The sequence below is a fragment of the Triticum aestivum genome, chromosome 1A, assembly GCF_018294505.1.
Source record: "Triticum aestivum cultivar Chinese Spring chromosome 1A, IWGSC CS RefSeq v2.1, whole genome shotgun sequence".
In the NCBI taxonomy this organism is placed as follows: Eukaryota; Viridiplantae; Streptophyta; class Magnoliopsida; order Poales; family Poaceae; genus Triticum; species Triticum aestivum.
Window position 1 is genome coordinate 225,318,413 of NC_057794.1, and position 14,602 is coordinate 225,333,014.

Here is a 14,602-nt window from a genome sequence, read left to right on the forward strand (position 1 = left end):
TCGATCGTTTGACAAAGGTAGCTCATTTCATTCCAGTGAAGACTACCTATACCAGTGCAAAGTTGGCAAAGATATACATGACCAGAATCGTATGTCTGCATGGAGTTCCAAGGAGCATTGTATCAGATAGAGGAACCCAATTTACCTCAAAGTTTTGGAATCAGTTGCATGAAACTTTGGGTACCAGACTGGAGTTTAGTACATCTTTCCATCCGCAGGCAGATGGACAGACCGAGAGAGTCAACCAGATTTTGGAGGATATGCTGAGAGCTTGTGCGCTAGATTATGGATCTAGTTGGGATGAGAATTTGCCATATGCAGAGTTCTCTTGCAACAACAGTTATCAATCCAGTTTGAAGATGGCCCCTTTCGAAGCCTTGTACGGAAGGAGGTGCGGGACCCCATTGTCATGGGATGAAGTTGGAGACCGCCAGTTGTTTGGACCAGATCTGATTAAGGAGTCTGAACAGAAAGTGAAATTGATTCGCGATAGGCTCAAGGTAGCTCAGTCCAGGCAGAAGAGCTACGCAGATTCTAAACGCAAGGAGACAGTTTACGAAGTCGGAGATCGAGTTTATCTTCGAGTATCTCCACTTCGAGGAGTTAAGCGCTTTGGAGTTAAGGGAAAGTTAGCGCCACGTTTTGTAGGCCCATACAAAGTTTTGGAGCGTATGGGGGAAGTAGCCTATAAGTTGGAATTGCCTGAAGGATTGTCAGGAGTTCATGACGTGTTCCACATTTCCCAATTGAAGAAGTGCCACGCAGAGATGGCTGATATACCGATGAGAGATACAATGTCACTAGAAGTGATTCAGTTGGACAGTGATTTGACCTATGAGGAGAAACCAGTTAAGATTCTAGAGTATGCCAGTCGAGTCACCCACATCAAGGTTATCAAGTTTTGCAAAGTTCAGTGGAGCCACCACATGGAGGATTAAGCCACCTGGGAGCGAGAGGAAGAATTGCTGAAGGACCACCCTCACCTATTTTCTAGCCAACCCGAATCACGAGGGCGAGATTCATCTTAAGGGGGGTAGGTTTGTAACATCCAAAATTTTCAATTTGGAATGTTATACACTAGATCATCATTTGCATATCATATTTCACTGCATTTTGGTTGATCCTAGAAAATTATACGCAACTCAAGGACCCTCGGAGAGAGTTGGGGATTTCTTTATTTTCATATTTGAGTTTTCTCAAATTTTGAAAATAGGATCATTTGATTTTATTTATTTTATCTTCAATTATTTCTATTATCAAAATATGAGAGCGGGAATAAAATGACTTTCCCAAAAATAAAGAAACACTAAGGATTTAATAAAAAAATCAAATAAGATTTTATTTTGGTTTTATTTGCTATTTTATTTGAATTTAGGAAAAATGCGCGTTTCTCAAAATTGCATTTAGGCCCCAAATAAATGTTCATCCTATGCGACTTGATTTTAGAAGCCGGGGAAAATTTATTTCCGGATTTTTGGAGTCCATTTAGTATTCCTTTTGTTTTTTTCTGAGTGCAACTATTTAAAAAAACGCGCAACCGACTTACCCGGCCGTGTCCGACCTGGACACTTGGCCCGGCCGGATTTAAATAGCCGGGGAGGCCCAGCCGCCACCCCCACCAAACCCTAGCCACCCGCCGCCGGAGGTAGATCTCGCCGCCGGTTTTTTTTAAAACCGATCGATTTTCCGTCGGTTTCGTTCTGTTTTTTTAGTTTGTTTTTTTAATAGATCGGTTTTTCTGGTTTATTTACTTAGCGAGCGTTCGCCCGTTCGTTCATTTTAACGAATGCGTTCTTCGATTAGATCCAGTTAACGAATGTTTGTTCGTTAATCTGTTCATCGTTTTCTTTTTCTCAGATTAAATTCGAGATTTTTCTGATCGCGATTCCTGATCCGTTTTTCGTTCTAGTCTAACTTTTCGCTCGTTTATCGTAATCAGGCAATTCAAGTGCCTGGAGTTTCATATCGAAACCCTCTTTCCGTTTAACCAACTCAAACAAGTTTTTGCCACTGTAAAAATTGCCCTAGATCCAGAATAATAAACAAAGCTTGTTTATTTTGCTGTTTGTCTTTCGTTGCTTCGTTCGATTTGATTCTTTTTGCTGACTGGAGTTCTTAAGTTGAACTTTCTGGTTAGATCTCTTATTCAAGTTTTACCTGTGCATTAGTTGAGTACTTATTGTATGCTTGTTTGTTTGCGATAGAGTACACGAAGTGCGCCGCTTGCTACTTCGAATCGCTAGGTTTTGTGGATCATCAGCAAGGCAAGTAACACTTTGATCATACTTCCAATTACCCAGTTTTATTGCATTAGATCAATCCTCACACATTGCATGATTAGGATCTAATTAAATTGTGGGTTTGGGAAGTAGATGAGGTAGTACCTATTACCTGTTATTATCAAACCTTTGGGAGTTACTTCTACGTTGCTTATTATGTTATGCTATGCTAGTAGACGTGGATTGGGTGAGTGTATCCATGACAGATGTGAGATTGTTAAATTAATGGTTTATCTAAGGTGGCAACTTAAATACACATCTGGGTGGATTGAGGCACCTGGGTATTCCAGCGATTGCCTGTTTTTCTTTATGGACCGCCACCCAGGCTCAAAGGGATCATGAGATTATTCATGGTAGAAACTTCCGTGTGCAGCCACAAGCTACTATGGGCTCTAGTATAGTTGATTAAGTCGTGTGAACTCTTATAGTGGTAGACCAGCAGATGTAGGGGAAAGTAGGTGTAATGGTCTACCCGATCGTAAGGTGCTAGCGCTTCTGAAAGACTATGTCTCGGTCATCCGGTTCTCAAACACCATGTAGTGTGAGAAATCAAACGGAGGAGATCAAGTCTTGTGGGGAAAAGTGCGCAAACCTCTGCAGAGTGTATAAACTAATCACGATTAGTCGTGTCCCCGGTTATGGACATCTTGAGTATCTAGTACCTGGATTATCATGTGAATCTCATCATGTTACTCTAAAATTAATTTGTTGGGTTTTGTTTAATGATGATGTTTAATTGGGATTGAGAATGTTGTCAACCATTTTCAATGTTTAACAACTACCATGATAGTTAAATAAAAATTTATTCCTTTGCAGTAGGGAAAAATTGGCTTTACGCAAAACTGTAACCATAGAGCTTTCCACCAGCCAAATATGCATATAGTATAGCCTATTTCTTCCATTACTCTCTATGTGTTACATTGCCAGCATATTCCATGTGTCGACCCATTTCGGGTTGCAACGTTAATGTTGCAGACTTTTCAGACGACGATTAAGGTGTTTTTAGGTCGTGGTTCTATACTCAGTGATGTCGTTGGAGTTGATGGACTCACTTATCTTCCAAGCCTTGCGCTGTTATTGTTATTAGATGGTCTTAAGCCATATTTATTGTAATAAATTCTCTTTTGAGACTCTCGATGTAATAAGTGTGTGATTGCTACTCTGTTATAAATCCTTCAAGTACTGTGTGGTGTCAGCATTACTGATCCAGGGATGACACCTGAGCACAGAGATTGGACCGTTTGAGGTCTGGTCCCTACATGACGATCGGAGATGGAGAACGGTCCTCGGGCGAGCCAAGGTGACCAGTCGAGCCGGCGACGAAGATGCTAGCATCGCAGTTGACCTGCGGGCGAGCCATTGATCCTTTTGTCGATCACACAGTGGAACTCTCAATGAAAGCACCAATGTCGGTGTCAAAACCGGCGGATCTCAGGTAGGGGGTCCCGAACTGTGCGTCTAGGATCGATGGTAACAGGAGGCAGGGGACACGATGTTTACCCAGGTTCGGGCCCTCTCGATGGAGGTAATACCCTACGTCCTACTTGATTGATCTTGATGATATGAGTATTACAAGAGTTGATCTACCACGAGATCATAGAAGCTAAACCCTAAAAGCTAGCCTATGGTATGATTGTTGTATATATCTATCGACTAGCCTGGCCTTGGTTTATATAGTGCACCAGAGGCCTAGGATAATAAGAGTCCTAGCCAAATACGCCGGTGGGGAGAAGTCCTTGTCTTGATCGCCAAGTCTTGTGGAATCTTCCTTGTATGCGGCAGCTGTCTGAACTGGCCCATGAGTATACGGCCATGGGGGTCCTCGGCCCAATCTAACAGACCGAGAGATGACGCGGTGAGTACCCCCTAGTCCAGGACACCGTACCCCCTAGTCCAGGACACCGTCAGTGCCCTAGTAGGTTGTGGTCACTATGGGCCCCCGTTTGCATTGATTCCAAGTCGCAAAATCACATATATTAGAAAATATTCTCCATAAATTTTTATCACGTTTGGACTTCGTTTGATATGGATTTTCTATGAAACAAAAAACATGCAACAAACAGGAACTGGCGCTGGGCACTGAATCAATATGTTAGTCCAAATAAATCATAGAAAATGTTGCCAAAAGTGTATGAGAGTTGTATAATATTGGCATGCAACAATAAAAAATTATAGATACGACGGAGACGTATCACAAAAGTACCTGGTAATTTAATTGGCGTGCGTGAACTCTAGTAATTGGTCCAGTATATGTAGCTTTAGGGATCATGGGTGTAACTGTAGTATTGATGTCCTCATCATCCTCCCCTTCTTGAATTTAAGTCGTCCTCGACGGAAGCTCATCTTCCTCACCCAAGTAAGGCTTCAAATCTGCAATGTTAAAAGTGGGACTAACCCCAAAATCTGCAGGCAGCTCAAGTTTATTTGCATTATCATTTACTTTCTCTAGCACCTTAAAAGGACCATCAGCACATGGCATTACCTTTGACTTGCGGAAATCAGGAAACCTATCCTTACGCAATTGTAACCAAGCAAGATCTCCAGGTGCGAAGACAACACGTTTTCTATCCTTATCTCCAGCAAGTTTATATTTAGCATTCATGTGCTCAATATTTTCCTTAGTTAATCCATGTATTTTTAAGATCAACTCAGCATGTTGTTTAGCATCAAAATTGACCTTCTCCGAAGATGGAAGAGGCAACAAACCAATAGGTGCACAAGGTAGGAAACCATACACAGTTTCAAATGGACACATCTTAGTAGTAGAATGCAGCGAAGGGTTATAAGAAAATTGAATATGAGGCAAGCATTCTTCCCACATTTTCTTGTTATTCTTCAAAACAGCCCTAAGCATAGTAGACAATGTTCTATTGACTACTTCAGTTTGTCCATCAGTTGGGGTGACATGTAGTACTAAAAAGCAGTTTAGTCCCCAACTTAGCCCATAAACATCTCCAAGAGTGGCTAAGAAATTTAGTATCATGATCTGAAACAATAGTATTTGGCACACCATGCAAGCGGATAATTTCACAAAAGAACAAGTCAGCAACATTAACAGCATCATCGCATTTATGACATGGTATAAAGTGTGCCATTTTTAAAATCTATCCATGACAACAAATATGATATCCCTCCCCTTCATTGTTTGAGGTAAACCTAAAACAAAGTCCATAAATATATCCTCCCAAGGAACACTAGGGTACAGTCAAAGGCATATATAAACCATGAGGATTGAGTTGTGACTTAGCTTTTTGACATGAAGTGCAGCGGGCAACTAAACGCCCAACATCAAGTCTCATCTTTGGCCAAAAGAAATGTGTAGCAAGTATGTCCTCTTTCTTCTTCACGCCAAAGTGTCCCATTAATCCTCCTCCAAGCGCCTCATGCAACAACAGAAGACGAACTTGTTCCATGTTCTCCCTTCTTTACAATAGTCACGCCCACGATGCGGCTATATCTCCCACGTGTTGGAGCACGACTTAGAGACATAACCGCATTGTAGACAATGTCGCAAGAGGGGTAATCTTTACACATCCCATGTACTCAATAAGAAAAGAGATACATAGTTGGCTTACAATCGCCACTTCACACAATACATGAATATAGCATTACAACATCTAGATACAATCAAGGTCCGACTACGGAACCAAAATAAAAGAAGACCACCTCTAATGCTACAGATCCCCGATCGCCCCGACTGGGCTCCACTACTGATCAACTAAAACGAAACAACACAATGAATAAGATCTTCATCGAGCTCCTCCTTGAGCTTAGTTGCATCACCTGCACGATATCATCGGCACCTGCAAGCTGGTTTTGGAAGTATCTGTGAGTCACGGGGACTCAGCAATCTCACACCCTCGCGATCAATACTATTTAAGCTTATGGGTAGGAAAAGGTATGTGAGGTGGAGCTGCAGCAAGCACTAGCATATATGGTGGCTAACATGCGCAAAAGAGAGCGAGAAGAGAAGGCAAAGCACATTTGAGAATCTATGATCAAGAAGTGATCCTAGACTACTTACGTTCAAGCATAACTCCAACACCGTGTTCACTTCCCGGACTCTGCCGGAAAGAGACCATCACGGCTACACATGCGGTTGATGCATTTTAATTTAAGTTAAGCTTCAGGTTTTCTACAACTGGACGTTAACAAATTCCCATCTGCCCATAACCACGGGCACGGCTTTCGAAAGTTCAAAACCCTGCAGGGGTGTCCCAACTTAGCCCATCACAAGCTCTCACGGTCAACGAAGGATATTCCTTCTCCCAGGACGACCCAATCAGACTCGGAATCCCGGTTACAAGACATTTCGACAATGGTAAAATAAGACCAGCAAAGCCACCCGGATGTGCCGACAAATCCTGATAGGAGCTGCACATATATCGTTCTCAGGGCACACTGGATTGTCCAAACTTCCGGTAGGCCAGCCCAGAGTTTCCCCTGGTGGCCACCGGCGGCTGACAAGTTGGACCAACACTCAGAGGAGCACTGGCCCGGGGGTTTAAAATAAAGATGACCCTTGAGTCTGCAGAACCCAAGGGAAAAAGGCTTAGGTGGCAAATGGTAAAACCAAGGTTGGGCCTTGCTGGAGGAGTTTTATTCAAGGCGAACTGTCAAGGGGTTACCATAATAACCCAACCACGTAAGGAACACAAAATCAAGGAACATAACACCGGTATGACAGAAACTAGGGCGGAAAGAGTGGAACAAAACACCAGGCATAAGGCCGAGCCTTCCACCCTTTACCAAATATATAGATGCATTAATTAAATAAGAGATATTGTGATATCCCAACAAATCCATGTTCCAACAAGGAACAAACTCCATCTTCACCTGCAACTAGCAATGCTATAAGAGGGGCTGAGCAAAGCGGTAACATAGCCAAACAACGGTTTGCTAGGACAAGGTGAGTTAGAGGCTTGACATGGCAATATGGGAGGCATGATAAAGCATGTGGTAGGTATCGCAGCATAGGCATAGCAATAGAGGGAGCATCTAGCAAGCAAAGATAGAAGTGATTTCGAGGGTATGATCATCTTGCCTGAGATCCCGCAAGGAAGAAGAATGAGTCCATGAAGAAGACAAACGGTCGTAGTCGAACGGATCCTCACAAACGCGACGTTATCGGAACCAACCCGAAGAAGCAACACCGAAAAGAAGTACACAACATAGTAAACAACCAACACATGAACATGGCATGATGCACAGTCAAGTATGATGCATGTCCGGTTTAAATATGCATGACATGGAAAAGTGCAACAACCAAAACTACAAATTAAGTGGAGCTTAATATGCAACGGGTTGCATATTGACGGAACACCACATCAATTATTTAGTTCACTCTCGGTTAGGTACTCAACAATATTAAATGTTGGTTAACATGGCAAGAGGTGAAGCATAACAAAACTATACCATCTAAACAATTTAAACGTGGCCGTATATAACAAACAACAACTCCGGTAAATCCCCATATGACTTAGTAATTTAATGCAACAACAATTTTAAACATTTTAAATGTTGTTATCATGATGCGAATGACATGTGCAAGTTTTATGCAGGTTTTATGAAAATGTTAACAAGAGCATTATAAAGCATTTGTCATCGTGGCGGAAAACAAAAGGGGTGCCACGGCGTCGATAACGAAACGGTGCCACGACAATGTTCCGGTTCCGACAACTCATTGAGACGTCGGTGCAAAAGAAAGTGTGGCGGGAGCGTGCAAAAGATGGTGGGGTGATCCCGGTTACTAGGTTCCCACGGGTCGACGACGGTGACAAGGCAAAAGAGGGGCAACGTGCACCAACAATTCGAGCACGGAGCAAGCACGAGCATCTCAACCATCGCAAGCATTCGTTCACGGACGTCGTCTCGGGGTTATACCTTCGAAGCATGCGTTTTGGGCGGAACGAGTTCGTAGTGTAAGTAGTCATTCACCGGTCTTCGAGATAAGTAGTGGTTCACATTCGTTTTTGGAGAGGTACTTGACGAATCCAAGGTTTCCGAGGGCGACGGTAGTAGAACTTGGCAAATCCGAGTTTCTCGGAGGTTGTCATCGAACTTGGTCAAATACACGATGTGGGTAGACGTTCACTTGATGGCCTTCAGCGACGGTAGTTGTACACAGGTCTTCGGCCACGAAAGTAGTCGTACAACGTTTTTGTAGGTGTTCGGAGTCACGACACGGAACTTGACGTCCATAGAGTCTTCGCAATTCGATGGTAGTGGTACACTTCCGTAGCCGTTCGAGTCATCGGTATAGGAAACTTGACGGAATTTGGAATCACTTCGGAGTTGTCGTGGTACTTAGGGTCTTCGGATTTGCCGGTCTCGGTTCGTGCGACGGTAGTGGTACATCTTGTAGTGGAACTTGGCGCATCCAAGGTCTCCGGTGTAGTGGTACACACACGTAGATGAACTTGACGGCTCGTCGTCATCCTGGTACTTGGTGTCATCTTGGTCTCGATAGAGATGAAACGGAAAACAACGGTTGTGGTACATGGCGTCCAGGGGGCTTCGCGGGTCATCCTACACTTGGTGATCTTGACGATTCCGAGGGTCTCGGTGGAGCCCATGGTACTCCTGATTGCACCAAGATGATCTAGCAGCAGCAAGGGCATCCGGGAGGATGGCCTCAGGTCAACGCGACCACGAAGCAGAGGCGAGGCCACGGCACTGCTGGATCTGGCACGAGGAGGTCGGGAATGGCTTGTTCTGGCTGGCAACGAGGTAGCTTCTCCCCGTCCGGCAAGATAGCAGGAGTGCGGGGATGACGAGTCTCGATGACAAGAGGGTGCAGCAGCTTCTGCTGTCGACGGCGACGTCTAGGCGGGTTGAGGGCAACGCGGAGAAGCAGGAGAAGAGGCAGGGTGACAGTCGGACGGCGGGGTCGCCAGAGGGAGCAGAAGGAACTCGGCGGCAAGGCCTCAGCAGCAGGAGCGCGGCCATGGCAGGGCTTGGCTGCTCGTGGAGGACGGCGGGCACCGGAGCTCCTGCTCTGCTGCAGCGAGCATGGGGACGAGGAGGTGGAGCTCGAGCGCCGTGGCCCGAGAGAGAGAGAGGCTGCAGGGCCTGGAGGGATCGAGAGGAGAGAGCGAGATGAAGATGGGATCGAGGGAGACGGGGAGGTTCGAAGGAGATGGGGATCGAGCGCAGTGTCTCCTCTCCTGGCGGCGCGAGGGAAGAAATCAAGGGAGAGGGAGATGTGGGATCGAGGCCTAGGGTTATGGGGGCGTGCGGGCTGGCCTCGGAAGAAGGTTGGGCCTTGGAGGCCGGCGCGAGAGTGGGCCTAGGGAGGCCCAGTAGAAAGGAGGGGCCCAGCTGGGCCTTAAGGCAAAAGGGCAGGCCTGAGAGGCTGGGCTCTTCTCTCCCTCTATTTGCTCTATTCAAAAACAACAGAAAAAGGAAGAAAAGGGGAGAAAAGAAAATGGTAGAGAAAGAGTTTGGGCACGGGAATAAATTTCCCGGACTCGCAAAAATGCGCATGTTCCAAGAAAAATGGAGTGGGCATTTTTGGAAGTTTAAATTCAAACTCATTTGATTTAAAATCAAATGGTTTGAATAGGAAGTGAGGGTTAGGAAGGTCCAAAAATGATTGGTTTTTTGGTGGAGCTCTGGAAAATGATGAAAGAAATATATGGCAAGGTTTGAGGAGCAACTCGAAGTAGAAAAGACTTGAGAGTTACATTGCAAGTGTGTCACGGTAATTCCACAAGAATAGAAATATTTATAACAGCTCCCTAATATCGGGAGGATATGTTATAAAGAGAAGTCACCCTTCCCTCGGTTTTAAATGGACTAAAGATCCATGCAATTTACTTAAGTGATTTTTTAGTTGGCTTTGAGAAAATGATGGCATGATGGCATGATGCAATGCACACGATGCAACGAACCAAAACAAAAAACACATGACGAAACCCGGAAACCCTGGAAGGCATCTGAAGCTCCGGTCTTGGGGCGTTACAACAATTCTGCTACACATCTTTAAATTCAGCATCATGCATATATTCATTTTTTATGGTCTCCAAACCAAATATTTTAAAGTCAAGTTGTGAAAGCATAGTATAACGATGAGACAATGCATCAGCAATAACATTTTCTTTGCCCTTCTTGTGTTTAATGACATAAGGGAAAGTCTCAATGAATTCAACCCATTTAGTATGTCTACAATTCAATTTTGCTTGACTTTTTTGATTGTACACAGTAGGGCAAATCCCCACTGCAATTTTTATATTTCAATTAAGGTATAGCAAAAAACAAACAGATAGTACACAAGGCTTCAGGGCCATAAATAATGTGTAACAAGTTGACTTTCAATGTGCTTCAAAGATTCATGATCAGAATGTATAACAAATTCTTTGGGCCATAAATAATGTTGCCATGTTTCCAAAGTCCGAACAAGAGCATATAATTCTTATCATAAGTAGAATAATTCAGACGAGGCCCACTCAATTTTTCATAAAAGTATGCAATAGGTTTACCATCTTTTAATAACACACCTCCTAATCCAATTTCACGGGCATCACACTCAAGCTCAAAAGTCTTATTAAAATCAGGAAGTTGTAGTAAAGGAGCATGTGTCAACTTATCTTTCAATACCATGAAAGCTTCTTCCTGTGCGGTACCCTAAACAAAGGCAGGTCCTCCTTTGTAAGCTCGTTGAGAGGCGCAGCAATGGTGCTGAAATCTCTCACAAAATGCCTATCGAAACCAGCGAGGCCAAGAAAACTCATCAGTTGTCTGACCGTTTTGGGCTGCAGCCAACTCCCAATAGCTTCAATCTTGGCTTTATCAACTTCAATTCCCTATGGAGTAACAACATAGCCAAGAAAAGATACTCGGTTGGCGAAAAAAGGTGCACTTCCCAAGGTTACCAAACAAACGTGCATCATGGAGAGCAATAAAAACAACATGTAAATATTCCAAGTGTTCCTCCAAAGATCTGCTATAAATGAGTATATCATCAAAGTAAACTACCACAAATAATCCAATGAAAGTACGTAAAACTTCATTCATTAATCTCATCAAAGTACTAGGTGCATTAGTTAACCCAGAAGGCATGACTAACCACTCATATAAACCAAACTTATTTTTAAATGTTGTTTTCCATTCATCTCCCAGTTTCATATGAATTTGATGGTATCCACTACGCAAATCAACTTTGGAAAAAATTCTAGAGCCACTCAATTCATCAAGCATATCATCTAGCCTAGGAATAGGATGCTGATAATAGTAATATTATTAATGCCTCTACAATCAACACACATACGTGATTTACCATCCTTTTTTGGCACTAGTATAACAGGAACAACATAGGGACTAAGAGATTAATGTATATAACCTTTGTCGGTCAGCTCCTATATTTGATGCATAATCTCCTTTGTCTCATCTGGATTGGTATGGTATGGCACACGGTTTGGTAGTGAAGCACCGGGAATTAAGTCAATCTAATGTTCAATCCCTCAAATAGGTGGTATTCTCGGTGGCACGTCTTGTGGAAAGACGTCAGCGAACAACTGCAAAATGTTAGTGACAGCAGGAGGCAAAGAGAAAGGCACTTCCTCGAATGAAAAAAATACCTCTTTGCACACAAAAGCATAGCAAAAAGATTTGCTGAAATCTAGATCATCAACATCAGATTTGGTGGCAATTAAACATCCAATTTTCAATTTAATTTCAGAAGCAACACTAGATGGGTTAATATTAGGCTTCATATGTTGCTCAAATTCTTTGGCCACGATCCAATTTGCACTCTTATTTTGCTCCCGTTTTGCTTTACTAGCTCTATGAATATCATCTTTCAAAATGGAACCAGGAGACATAGGAAGCAAAGTAATATGTTTATCCTTATGAACAAGAGTACTAATTGTTTCTAACATGGTTGTCGGGTGTTAGGTGCGACATATGCCAAAGGATGGCTTATCATGGTGGGGGCGAGTAGAACGTCGCCGGTGCCTGGAAACGAGATGAGGCTAAGACATGCACGCCGGCGAATCTTACCCAGCTTCAGGGCTCTCCGGGGAGATAATACCCCTACTTCTGCTCTGCGGGGTCTCCGCATGATCACTATGGCAAAGTGTTTACACGATTGCTCCTTGAGCTGTTTCCTGGAGGTAGGAGAGGGCAAGGCTAGCTCTCTCCCTCCTATATGATCTGGTCTAGAGCTAATGGGTTCCAACCCTTTGCACGGGTGCCCCGGGGGGTTTATATAGGCCTACCCCTGAGGGTACAATGGTAATCCGGCTGGACGCGGGCCCAGCCGTCAGCGCCTCTGGCCTCCGTCTTGCCCGCTGACCACTGGGGCCCGCCAACTGATGGGCCCCGCTGACTGGCCTGGTACGGAGCCGACAGGCCGCGTCCACCGTGGGCGGGTCTTGCCGGCTGCTGATTACTGTAGTCGTGCTTCTGATGACGCGGGCTTGATCATGGGGTCGTGGCGACAGCCCCACCGCCTGGCGGGCGATCACTATTGCCACTCTCCATCACATCTTGATTAATGGCGCGTGGGCCCCGGGGGAGGGCTCGGCCGACTCCCCGGGGCCGACTCCCGACGGGTCCGACTGGTGGTCCTCTTGCCGTCTCCTGGGGTCTCATTGACTGGTGGGACCCGCTGCCTTTGGGCCGTACAGACAAGCCGTCGTGGGTACAGGACTCGATCATGTGGTGCTGATGTTAGGGCCGGTATGGCAACAGTGCCATGCCGCACGGAGATCTTCCGGGGTACGGCGTGTTGTGGCCATGCCTGCCCTTGGTAAGGGGCGGGAGTGGGCTTCACTGTAGCCACTCCCATGCCCCGTCCCTCTTAATGAGGTCATGGGGTTTGTTGGAGTCGCAGGCCGACTCCCCAAAGCCGGCTTCTCTAGAAGTCGCCAGTCAGGAGTCGGCTTATCCCTACAGTCGTCCGTGGGACTCGGCCGTGAGTGGTCAGTCGGCCGTCTTGCCGTCGGCTCCTTAGAAGGCAGCTCTTCATCTTGGGTTCTTGAGGGGCGCAGCCTGCCCCGATGTCTTGAAAGGTTCTGGGCCTCGGGTTGGCCTACCCGTGGCCCAGTACTCCGACAGTAGTCCCCGAAGCTGGTGAGGTGCCGCGGACGATCGGCCAAGAAGCCTCAGCAGTTTCTCTTTCCGGGTGCTCAACACATGGCTCTAGGTTGACTTCCGCCGGGCCAGCTAGAAGGAGTCGGACTCGCCCAACTCTGACTCGCACAAGATTTCGAACGTCGTGGCGGGATCCAAGTAGCGTGCTTGCTAAGCCTCCGGGCCGCCGCCCGTTCTAGGCCTGTCATGCGATGACATGTGGCTGGGCCATTCTGCTAGCCTACGCGTGCGACAGGACAGGCCCATAGGCGGGGCCCGCCACTACCGCGCCTGGCGCCCGAGCGGATCCGCCGCGGCCCCGGCGGACGGTTGGGATTCCCGTGGAGTTACTGCGTGCAGGAACTTTGTCGTGGAATGTGGGGGTCGTGGGGCCGTGGGCGCAGTAAATCCCACGACCGCCCCCTCGGCTTCGCAGCCCACGAGGCTATAAGTAGGGGAAAGAGGGGGGCACGCACGCTCCTCCTTCCCACCACTCCTCACTCTCCTCCTTCTCACTGCTCCTCGCTCTCCTCCTTCTTCTTCGCTCCGACGCGCGCCCAAGCTCCGACGAATGCCGTGGCGGTCAGCTCGCGATGAGTTCTTCCTCCGTCGATGCGCCTCCCCCGGTGCGCTCTGGCACTTGGGACGGCTCCGAAGTTCACAACGACCACATTGAGTTCCTCTGCCGGACTCGTCGGCTCCCCGGCGAGGATCATGTGCGGGTGCATCTTGCACCGAAGGGGGAGATTTCCCCTGCGCCGCAGGAGGGTGAGCGGGTCATCTTCCGCTCGCACTGCTTGCACGGGTTGGGGCTGCCGGCGAGCAGTTTCTTCCGATCCTTCCTGGAGTTCTACGGCCTCCAGTCGCACCACCTCACCCCCAACATGGTGGTTCTGATGTCCGCCTTTGTGGCCTTGTGCGAAGGCTTCCTCGGAGTCCTCCCCACCCTCGAGCTCTGGGGGGAGTTCTTATTCTCCAAGCTCGGCACCCAGGCTGTAGGCGTGCCAGCTCAATGCGGCGCTTTCATCGCCGTGCGAAGGTCAGGGGCCAACAACCCCTTCCCCTCCATCTCGATGATAAAGTCGGTGAAGATGTGGCCGATATCATACTTCTACGTCAGGAGCGTCTCCACGAGGGGCGACTGGGTCAACCTGCCGGCTTTCGAAGCCGGCCCGCCGGCTGGGAGACTGCCCAACTGGTCGTACCCGGCCAAGTCGCTGACGCCTGCGGGAGCGGGCGCCATCGCGCGA